Source organism: Rhinopithecus bieti, unplaced genomic scaffold, assembly GCF_001698545.2.
Source record: "Rhinopithecus bieti isolate Rb0 unplaced genomic scaffold, ASM169854v2 scaffold_15252, whole genome shotgun sequence".
Classification (NCBI taxonomy): Eukaryota; Metazoa; Chordata; class Mammalia; order Primates; family Cercopithecidae; genus Rhinopithecus; species Rhinopithecus bieti.
In genome coordinates, this window is record NW_016808399.1 from 497754 (window position 1) to 507870 (window position 10117).

Sequence of the window (10117 nt, forward strand, 5' to 3'; positions counted from 1 at the left end):
CATAGATGACATCCACAAATAGGAAGAAAATCAACTTGAACCTGAGTGTGTGGCCTCACTGACTCTAAGCAGTAGAGACAGAAGAAAAGTAAAGTTTTAGCAAAGAAGGTTCTGAAAGAAAATAAATATAGCTAGTTTTTAAGCACTGTTTTTACACAGTAAAACAAGGGCAAAATTACTCTTCTTTAAGTAGTAATTCTTATCCCTTGATTAAGTCACCTACTCATTTATTTAATAAATACATACTGATTGCCTTCTATGTGTTGAGCACTCATCTCTGTATTGGAAATATAATAATGACCAAAGTTGACAATAGTAATAACAATAATAGCTAATATAGCAGGTACTAATGATTGTTGAGTAAAATGTCAAAATTCAGTGTGAACAGCATTCTATTTGGGGCTGCATCCATTGACTGTAACACAGCTAATCTATCTGAAATTTTCTGCTTTGGGCCTCTGTGACAGAAGAAGCTGTGCTGGGCCTGCCTCTAGTTGGCGATGCATCTACCAATGAGAATGAATTTATGATCGTTCTTCCTGTAAAGGCAATTGGAACTGACAGCATTGTGATTTTCTTTTACTGTTAGTTTTAAATTACTAGAACCAACTCAATTACTAGAACCAACTTTACTTCTTTGTTCCTACTTACTGAAATAGTAAAAGCAACATGTAAAATAAAAGAAATGCCATCTTAACATCGTTTTGATGACAAAACAGTGTTTCTTTCAGTTGTGCTTCAAATGGAATAAGACGCAAACAGGCTTGGTATGGTGGCTCAGCCCCGTAATCCTAGCCCTTTGGGAGGCCGAGGTGGAAGGATTGCTTGAGGCCATGAGTTTGAGACCAGCCTGCGCAACAGAGCAAAACTGTGTCTCTACAAAAAATAAAAAATTAGCTGAGTGTAGTGGTGTGTGCTTGTGGTCCCAGCTACTTTTGAGGCTGAGGAGGGAGAATCTTTTGAGCCCAGAAGGTCGAAGTTGCAATGAGCCATGATTGTGCCATTGCCCTCCAGCTTGGACAACAGAGCAAGATTTTATGTCAAAAAATAAATAAATAAAAGACACCAACATATCTGAGATTAACTTTCAGTGGTAAATTTGTTCCATATATGATTCTTAAGGTTAAATGCTTTGGAAGCTTTAAAAAACATTTCAGCCTTTTTAAATGCCATCATACACTGATGATGCTCTCAGATATTAGGAAATCTTTTGAGCAGAAAATGGAAGTGGGGGTGTTGAGGCAGGGAGGAGAGTGATGCAATATTCCTTAGTGTCGTCCTGTGATTTCACAATTTGTTTTTCAATCTGTTTGGACTTTCAAAAGGGAAGACTCTCATATGTCAACGAGCACATGAACTGAAGCTTAAAACACTGGAAACAACAACTGTAGAGGTTCAAGTATATGTACATTTATGTATTCATATTCCTTGATGGGAATGCTGGCTGGTGTGAATGTTCAGTCTCCTGAGAAATGTAAATTTTATCTCTGACAGATTTATTAGCTTGCTATATCTGAGCACATGAGCAAAAACAATGCCTAATAAGAAAACTTTCTGTCTCCTTCAAAGTCAAACTTGGAAGAAATGAAGGGAAAATGGCTTTTCTTTGCTTGACAGTGTTCAACATTATTGCAGTCAGTGTGCTCATGAAGATTGCAAACTTTTTTTTTATTTTGAGACAGAGCAGCTAGGACTACAGGTGCGCACCACCACACCCAGCTAATTTTTGTATTTTTAGTAGAGATAGGGTTTTAACTATGTTGGCCAAGCTAGTCTCAAATTCCTGACCTCAAGTGATCCATCGGGCAGCTCTTTTTTTTTTTTTTTTTTTTTTTTGAGACAAAGTCTCACTCTGTCACCCAGGCTGGAATGCAATGGCATGATCTTGGCTTACTGCAACCTCCGCCTCCTGGGTTCAAGCAATTCTCATGCCTTAGCCTCCCAAATAGCTGGGACTACAGGTGTGTGCCATCACTCCCAGCTAATTTTTGTATTTTTAGTGGAGACGGGGTTTCGTCATGGTGTCCAGGCTGGTCTCAAACTCCTGACCTCAAGTCATCCGCCCGCCTCAGCCTCCCAAAGTGCTGGGATTACAGGCGTGAGCCACCACTCCTGGCCATCTGGCAGTTCTTTATAGCAGTATGAAAATGGACTAATACACCCTATCACTCCCAAAATAAAAAAAGTAGACAGGTGTGGTGACACACACCTGTATTTCCAGCTGCTCAGGAGACTGAGGTAGGGGGATAGCTTGATCCAGGGAAGCAGAAGTTGCAGTGAGCTGAGATTGGGCCATTGCAATGAGCTGAGATTGGGCCACTGCACTCCAACCTGGGTAACAGAACAACAACCCATCTCAAAAAAAAAAAAAAAAAAAAATTTAACTGGGGATTAGATTGAAAAGATATAAAAATAAAGCTATTAATCTCTTACAGTCCCAGATATAAAGTATATGCTCTCATGTTATGAAAAGATTACTATAATTATGAATAAGAAAAAAGATTATTGTTCTTTTATGTTCCCACTCTGAGCACCTATGATGAGCATCTATGAGAATCTCTGCTGGTACTTACCAGTTAGCCCACTCACTGTCTCCAAGATTCTGTATGTTTTCCACTCTGTTGAGAGCATTTCTGGTACAGTGTACATAGTTAGGTAATATTAGTCAAGGAGAAAAGAAAATAAAGTTCTGAAGTGGCATTAAGAATAGCAGCAATAAGACTGGGCATGGTGGCTCACGCCTGTAATCCCAGCATTTTGGGAGGTCGAGGTGGGTGGATCGCCTGAGGTCAGGAGTTCAAGATCAGTCTGGCCAACATGGTGCCTGGCCAACATGGTGAAACCCCATCTCTACTACAAATACAAAAATTAGCTGGGTATGGTGGTGCATGTTTGTAGTCCCAGCTACTCAGGAGGCTGAGGCAGGAGAATTGCTTGAACCTGGGAGGTGGAAGTTGCAGTGAGCTGAGATTATGCCACTGTATTCTGGCCTGGGCAACAGAGTGAGAGACTCCTTCACAAAAAAAAAAAAAAAAAAAAAAAAAAAAAAAAAAAAAAAAAAAAAAAAATAGCAGCAATAAAATAGAGGAAATGACTGGCTTTGAGGCAGATTGTTTAAATGAAATATGCGTGGTGGCTCACTCCTGAATCCCAGCACTTTGGGAGGCCAAGGTGGGTGGATCACTTGACGCTGGGGGTTCGAGACCAGCCTGGCCAAGATGGCAAAACTCTGTCTCTGCTAAAAATACAAAAATCAGCTGGGCGCAGTGGCTTGTGCCTATAATCCCATCTACTCGGGAGGCTGAGGCAGGAGAATCACTAGAACCAGAAAGGTGGAGGTTGCAGTGAGCCAAGATTGTGGCACTGCACTCCAGCCTGGGCAACAGAGCAAGACTCTTTCCCAAAAATAAATAAATAGGCTGGGCATGGTGGCTCACACCTGTAATGCCAGCACTCTGGGAGGCCAAGGAGGACAGATCACTTGAGGTCAGGAGTTCAAGAGCAGCCTGAGCAACCTGGTGAAACCCCGTCTCTACTACAAATACAAAACTTAGCCGGGCATGGTGGCGCATGCCTGTAGTCCCGCCCTACTTGGGAGGCTGACTCAAGAGAATCACTTGAACTTGGGAGATGGAAGTTACAGTGAGCTGAGATGGCACCACTGCACTCAGCCTGGGCGACAGAATAAGACCCTGTCTCTCTGTGTTTTAAAAAAATAGAAGAAAAGAAAAAAAAAGGTACTGTATATATTTCAAAATAGCTAAAAGAGAGAATTTTAAATATTTTTACCACAAAGAAATGATAAATATTTGAGGTGATGTATATGCTAATTAGCCTGATTTGATCATTCATATGTATATATATATATATGGAAACATCACACTTTACTCCATAAATATATACCTGTACAATTATTATTTGGCAATTAAAATAAAAGCTATTTAAATAAATAAATTAGCCAACTAAATACAAAGTAGTATAAATAGATTATATGGAAATAAAAGTCAAATGAAGTGTTTTATTGCCAGTTCCAGAAGCAAGACTTTAAGACAATCTTCATTATTGTAGGACCCATCACTGTGCATTCTCTCGATATTCTTAGGTTTTTCTCATCTTTACTATACTACATTGTATTAATGGGTGCAACAAATACGTTTATTCAAGTCATAGTCAACTTTTCCATATAGATTAAGAATTATCCTTTTTATTTATTTATTTATTTTTTCTAGGACAGGGTCTTGCTCTGTCCCCAAGTCTGGCTAGCTCACTGCAGCCTGGAACTCCTGGGCTCAAGTGATGCTCCTGCCTTAGCCTCTAGAGTAGCTAGGATTATGTCCAGTCCTCTGCCTTGGTCTCCCTAAGTGCTGCAATTACAGGTATGAAACACAACACCAGACCTAGATTATGAATTATTCTTGTATACAGCTATGGCCTTGTCAGAGGAGTTTGAACCAGAGCAACTCCATCTTGAATAGGAGCTGCGTAAAATGAGGCTAAAACCTACTAGGCTGCATTCCCAGATGGCTAGGCATTCTAAGTCACAGGAGGTTGGCTCAAGATACAGGTCATAAAGACCTCGCTGGTAAAACAGGTTGCAGTAAAGAAGCCGGCTAAATCCCACCAACACCAAGATGGTGATGAGAGTGACCTCTGGTCATCCTCACTGCTACACTCCCACCAGAGCCATGACAGTTTACAAATCCCATGGCGACGTCAGGAAGTTACCCTATATGGTGTAAAAGGGGAGGCTTTTTATGAATAATCCACCCCTTGTTTAGCATATCATCAAGAAATAACCATAAAAATGGCCAACCAGCAGCCCTCAGGGCTGCTCTATGGAGTAGCCATTCTTTTATTCCTTTACTTTTTTTTTTTTTTTGAGATGCAGCCTTACTCTGTTGCCCAGGCTGGAGTGCAGTGGCACGATCTTGGCTCACTGCAACCTCCGCCTCCCAGGATCAGGCAATTAATTCTCCTGCCTCAGCCTCCTGAGTAGCTGGGATTACAGACATGCACCACCATGCCCACCTAATTTTTTGTATTTTTAATAGACATGGGGTTTCACTGTGTTGACCAGGCTGGTCTTGAACTCCTGACCGCAGGTAATCCACCCACCTCAGCTTCCCAAAGTGCTAGGATTACAGGCATGAGCCACTGTGCCCAGCCTTTTACTTTCTTAATAAGCTGGCTTTCACTTTACTGTATGGATTTGCTCCAAATTCTTTCTTGTGTGAAATCCAAGAACTCTCTCTTGGGGTCTGGATCATACCCCTTTTGGGTCACAGCGTATCACAGCATTTTTAATCCTATGCACTTAACACTTCTGTATAGAAAAAGAACATCACACCAGAATTTTGATGACAATAGATGACAATATGATGAATCTTACTATATGAAGCATTAAACTTATTAGAGCAGATATGGTACTAAAAACAAAATCCCACCTCCTCTAAAGTTCTTCCGGTCTCCAAGGCTATCATTTTTCATAAATACTGCAATATTTCTTTTGCATCTTGCTAGTCTAAAAGTATTAATACTCTTTGCAAAGTGCATAGCTCATTACTAGGTAGTAACTTAAGCAAAGGAAGAAAGCTGGCTGGATCAATGATTTGTCACCAAGGTCTGAATCACAGGAGGTTGGTCTCTGGTGTATCCTCTTGGTCCAGAAAGTAGGAGGTGGTGGTCCAGTGAGCCAGGAATTGCCTGGCAGCATCAACATCCTGGCTGTTACTTGGGATAGGTTGCATTTTTTGGCTTTTGCTCTTGAACCAAAAGTTCAAGTGTGAAAACCAGGACTGACGCCTCTCCTCTGCTGAAGCCAGGTTAACCCCAGTTCAGCCAGAAGTTAGCTTGAGGGTGGAGTGGCCCAGCATTCCAGGAGTGGCACATGTCAGCAGGAGCTGTGCCAGGGCTGTGTCCCAACTGCAGAGCTGGGCTTGCCACACATCCTTCACTTCATTAGTATAGTGATTTCTGGGTGACTGGGCAGAGACACTATTGAGACAGAATCAAGATGTGATTTACATACTGGGTCTATTGTGTCAGCTTGGGGAGGCACATATTAGATGAAAGTCAGGCTGTGGCCTGCAGAAATTAGGCCTCTGTCTCCACTGTACCTGGAAATGAACCCTTTTGTTTCATCTTTCTTCAGAGTAAACAGCTCATGTTTCTCCCTTTGCTTCTTTTTTTTTGAAACAGAGTCTTGCTCTGTTGCCCAGGCTGGAGTGCAATGGTGCAATCTTGGCTCACTGCAATCTTCATCTCCTGGGTTCAAGTGATTCTCCTGCCTCAGCCTCTGAAGTAGCTGGGATTACAGGCATGTGCCACCACACCCAGCTAATTTTTGTATTTTTAGTAGAGACAGAGTTTCACCATGTTGGCCAGGCTGGTCTCCACTTCCTGACCTCAAGTGATCCACCTGCCTCAGCTTCCCCAAGTGCTGGGATTACAGGCGTGAGCCACTGCGCCCAGCCTCTCCCTTTGCTTCTGTTGCGTGACCAAATACTTTCATAGTAGTGGTTCCCACACTGCATCAGAAAGAGGCAAACACATCCCAATGTCCCCTTCTGACATAACCTATCCCCTTATAATGCAGGCATTTGATGTTCTCGTTAATAAAAGTAAGTTTTTAGAAAACTACAATGATAGATGTAAATGGAAAAGAAAAGCAGTTTTTTTCTGTCTACTCTCGCACTCAACACAGAACACTTAAGTGACCAGGCCAGGTGCAGTGGCTCACACCTGTAATCCCAGCACTTTGGGAGGCCGACACGGGCGGATCACCTGAGGTCAGGAGTTCAAGATCAGCCTCGTCAACATGGTGAAACCCCGTCTCTACTAAAAATATAAAAATTAGCTAGTTGTGTTGGTGGGCACCTGTAATCTCAGTTACTTGAGAGGCTGAGGTGGGAGAATCTCTTGAACCCAAGAGGCAGAGGTTGTAGGGAGCTGAGATTACACCACTGCACTCCAACCTGGGAAACAGAGCAAGACTCCATCTCAAAATAAATAATAATAATAACAACAATAATAATAATAAAGAACACTTATTTGACTAGACATGCAGGATTTTTGTCACACACCAAGCAATTTTCCACCACATACCAACTATGTGTCTTCTAATTCAGTTAGGACACTTGGAGATAATATCAGATCTCACAGATTTAGGTCTCCATCTCAGGAGACTGGCCCCATTTCAAATGCCAATCGCAAGTCCTAGGTTGTGAACTGTGCTTCTGGCCAGCCCGCTATAAATCAGGGTTCCCACAATATCCCCCGCTCCCCACTTTGGGTTCAATAATTTAGACAACACAGGGAAACATTTTACTTATGCTTACTGGTTAATTATAAAGGATGTTACAAAGGATATAGATGAATACCCAGCTGAAGTGACAGATAGGACAAGATATGGAGGAGGCAAGGTATCGGGGGACATGGAGCTTCCATGCCTTTTCTGGGCACACTGATCCCAGCACCTTCACATCTTCAGCAGCCCAGAAGATCACCAAATCTTGCTATTCAATAATTTTTATAGAACTTGGATGGGCACGGTGGCACACCCCTGTAATCCCAGCACTTTGGGAGGCCAAGGCGTGTGAACTACTGAGCTCCGGAGTTCCAGAGCAGCCTGGGCAACATGGCAAAATTCCCTCTCTACAAAAAATACAAAAAGTAGCCGCGTGTGTGGCATGTGCTGGTAGTCCCAGCTACTTGTGGGGCTGAGGCCAGAGGATTGCTTGAGCCCAGGAGGTTGAGGTGCCAATGCAAACACCTGGGAAACAGAGCATCCCTTTTTTTTTTTTGAGATGGAGTCTCGCTCTGTCGCCCAGGCTGGAGTGCAGTGGCGCGATCTCGGCTCACTGCAAGCTCTGCCTCTAGGGTTCATGCCATTCTCCTGCCTCAGCTTCCCAAGTAACTGGGACTACAGGCACCTGCCACCATGCTCGGCTAATTTTTTGTATTTTTAGTAGAGATGGTGTTTCACCGTGTTAGCCATGATGGTCTTGATCTCCTGACCTCTTGATCCACCTGCCTCCACCTCCCAAAGTGCTGGGGTTATAGATGCGAGCCACCAAGCCTGGTCTCAGAGCATCTCTTAAGAAAAAAAAAAAAGTTTTATATTAATAGAACTTTATCTCCAGCCTCTCCCTGACTGAGACTGCCCGAGGGGCCCCACCCTAATTAACCTCATTAGCATGAACTCAGGTGTTATCAAAGCTGTGTGTTGCAAATAACAAAAAGGCACTCTTGTCACTCCAGAAATTCCAAGTGTTTCAGGAGCTCTGTGACAGGAATCAGAGACAAAGATCATATAGATTTCTTTTTTTGTTTGTTTTTGATACGACGTCTCACTTTGTTGCCCAGGCTGGAGTGCAGTGGTGTGATCTTGGTGCACTGCAACCTGTACCTCCCGGGTTCAAGCGAGTTTCCTGCCTCAGCCTCCCAAGCAGCTGGGATTACAAGCATGCTCCACCACACTCAGCTAATTTTTGTATTTTTAGTAGAGACGGGGGGTTTCACCATGTTGGCCAGGCTGGTCTTGAACTCCTGACCTCAGGTGATCCACCCACCTTGGCCTCCCAAAGTGCTGGGATTAGAGGTATGAGCTATCGCACGCAGCTGACCATATATATTTTGTATTATACCACAGACTATACTTACGGGGAAAAAAACTGAGTTGTAAAATGAAGACAAAGTTTACCTCACCAATCGGGAGTTTTGTCTCTATTCTCATTGTATAGCCAGAGGAAACTGTGAGTCTTTCGGAGAAATGCCTTGTCCAGCACAGTGGATGAGGAAAGATCTGCGTGGGTGGAACTGAGAGGAGCCTCACCCCTATGTCAGAGGCGGAGGCGTTTAAACCATAGCAACTCCATCTTGAATAGGGGCTGGGTAAAATAAGGCTGAGAGCTGCTGGGCTGCATTTCCAGTAAGTTAGGCATTTTAAGACACAGTATGAGATAGGAGGTCATAAAGACCTTGTTGATAAAATGGCATGCGGTAAAGAAGCCGGCTAAATCCCACCAAAACAAAGATGGCAACAAAAGTGATCTGTGGTCGTCCTCATTGCTCATTATAAATTAACTATAACGTATTAGCATGCTAAAAGACACTCCCACCAGCGCCATGACAGTTTACAAATGCCATGGCATTTACCATATATGGTCTAAAACGGGGAGGAGCCCTCAGTTCCAGGAATTGCTCACCCGTTTCCCAGAAAACTCATGAATAATCCACCCCTTGTTTAGCATGTAATCAAGAAGTTACAGTAAGTATAAGCAACTGAGCAGCCCATGCCTGGCTATGGAGTAGCTATTCTTTTATTTTTTTACTTTCTTAATGAACTTCCTTTCACTTTATTCTATGGACTTGCCCCCAGTTCTTTCTTGCACAAGGTCCAAGAACCCTCTCTTGAGGTCTTGATGGGGACCTCTTTCCAGTAACACCTACATAGGGCAGGAGGGTATCCATCAGATCCCACAGTTCTTAAGAGGAGCACCAGGCTAGCTGGGAGTAGCTAAGGGCCCAAAGGAGTTTGGTGTAGACTGGGGAGGTTACATCTACCTCTGCAGTGTATGGACTGTGACATGAAGTGGATTTGGTTCAACTTCAAAGGGGACCAGCAGGGATAGGGAAGGATGGAAGGCCAAGGGTCCCTTCCCCCCTGATATCAGGAAGATATACATATCCTCCCTCTCCTCTTCCCACTCCTATCTCATACCCCAAAAAGGGGATGGAAAAAGGCAGAGAAAGGGTAATCCCGAGTTAAGTGAGAATTACCCCAAATAGAATGAGTTTTCAATCAGCAAAATGCAGTTTTCCACTGGCAGTGGAAACTGGGCTCTAGAGTTAGGTTAAGATCAGTGATAGAGAAACAGAGCTACATGCTAGGATACCTGAGTCTGTGTCTGGACTTTCCATGCCTGCTTGCCTGCTATGTAGACACATACAGGTACATGTACGACTAAGTGTGTCTGTGTCTTTTTTGTTTATTTGTTTGAGACGGAGTCTCACTCTGTTGCCCAGGCTGGAGTGCAGTGGTGCAATCTGGGCTCACTGCAATCTCCGCCTCCCAGGTTCAAACGATTCTCCTGCCTCAGCCTCCTGAGTAGCTGGG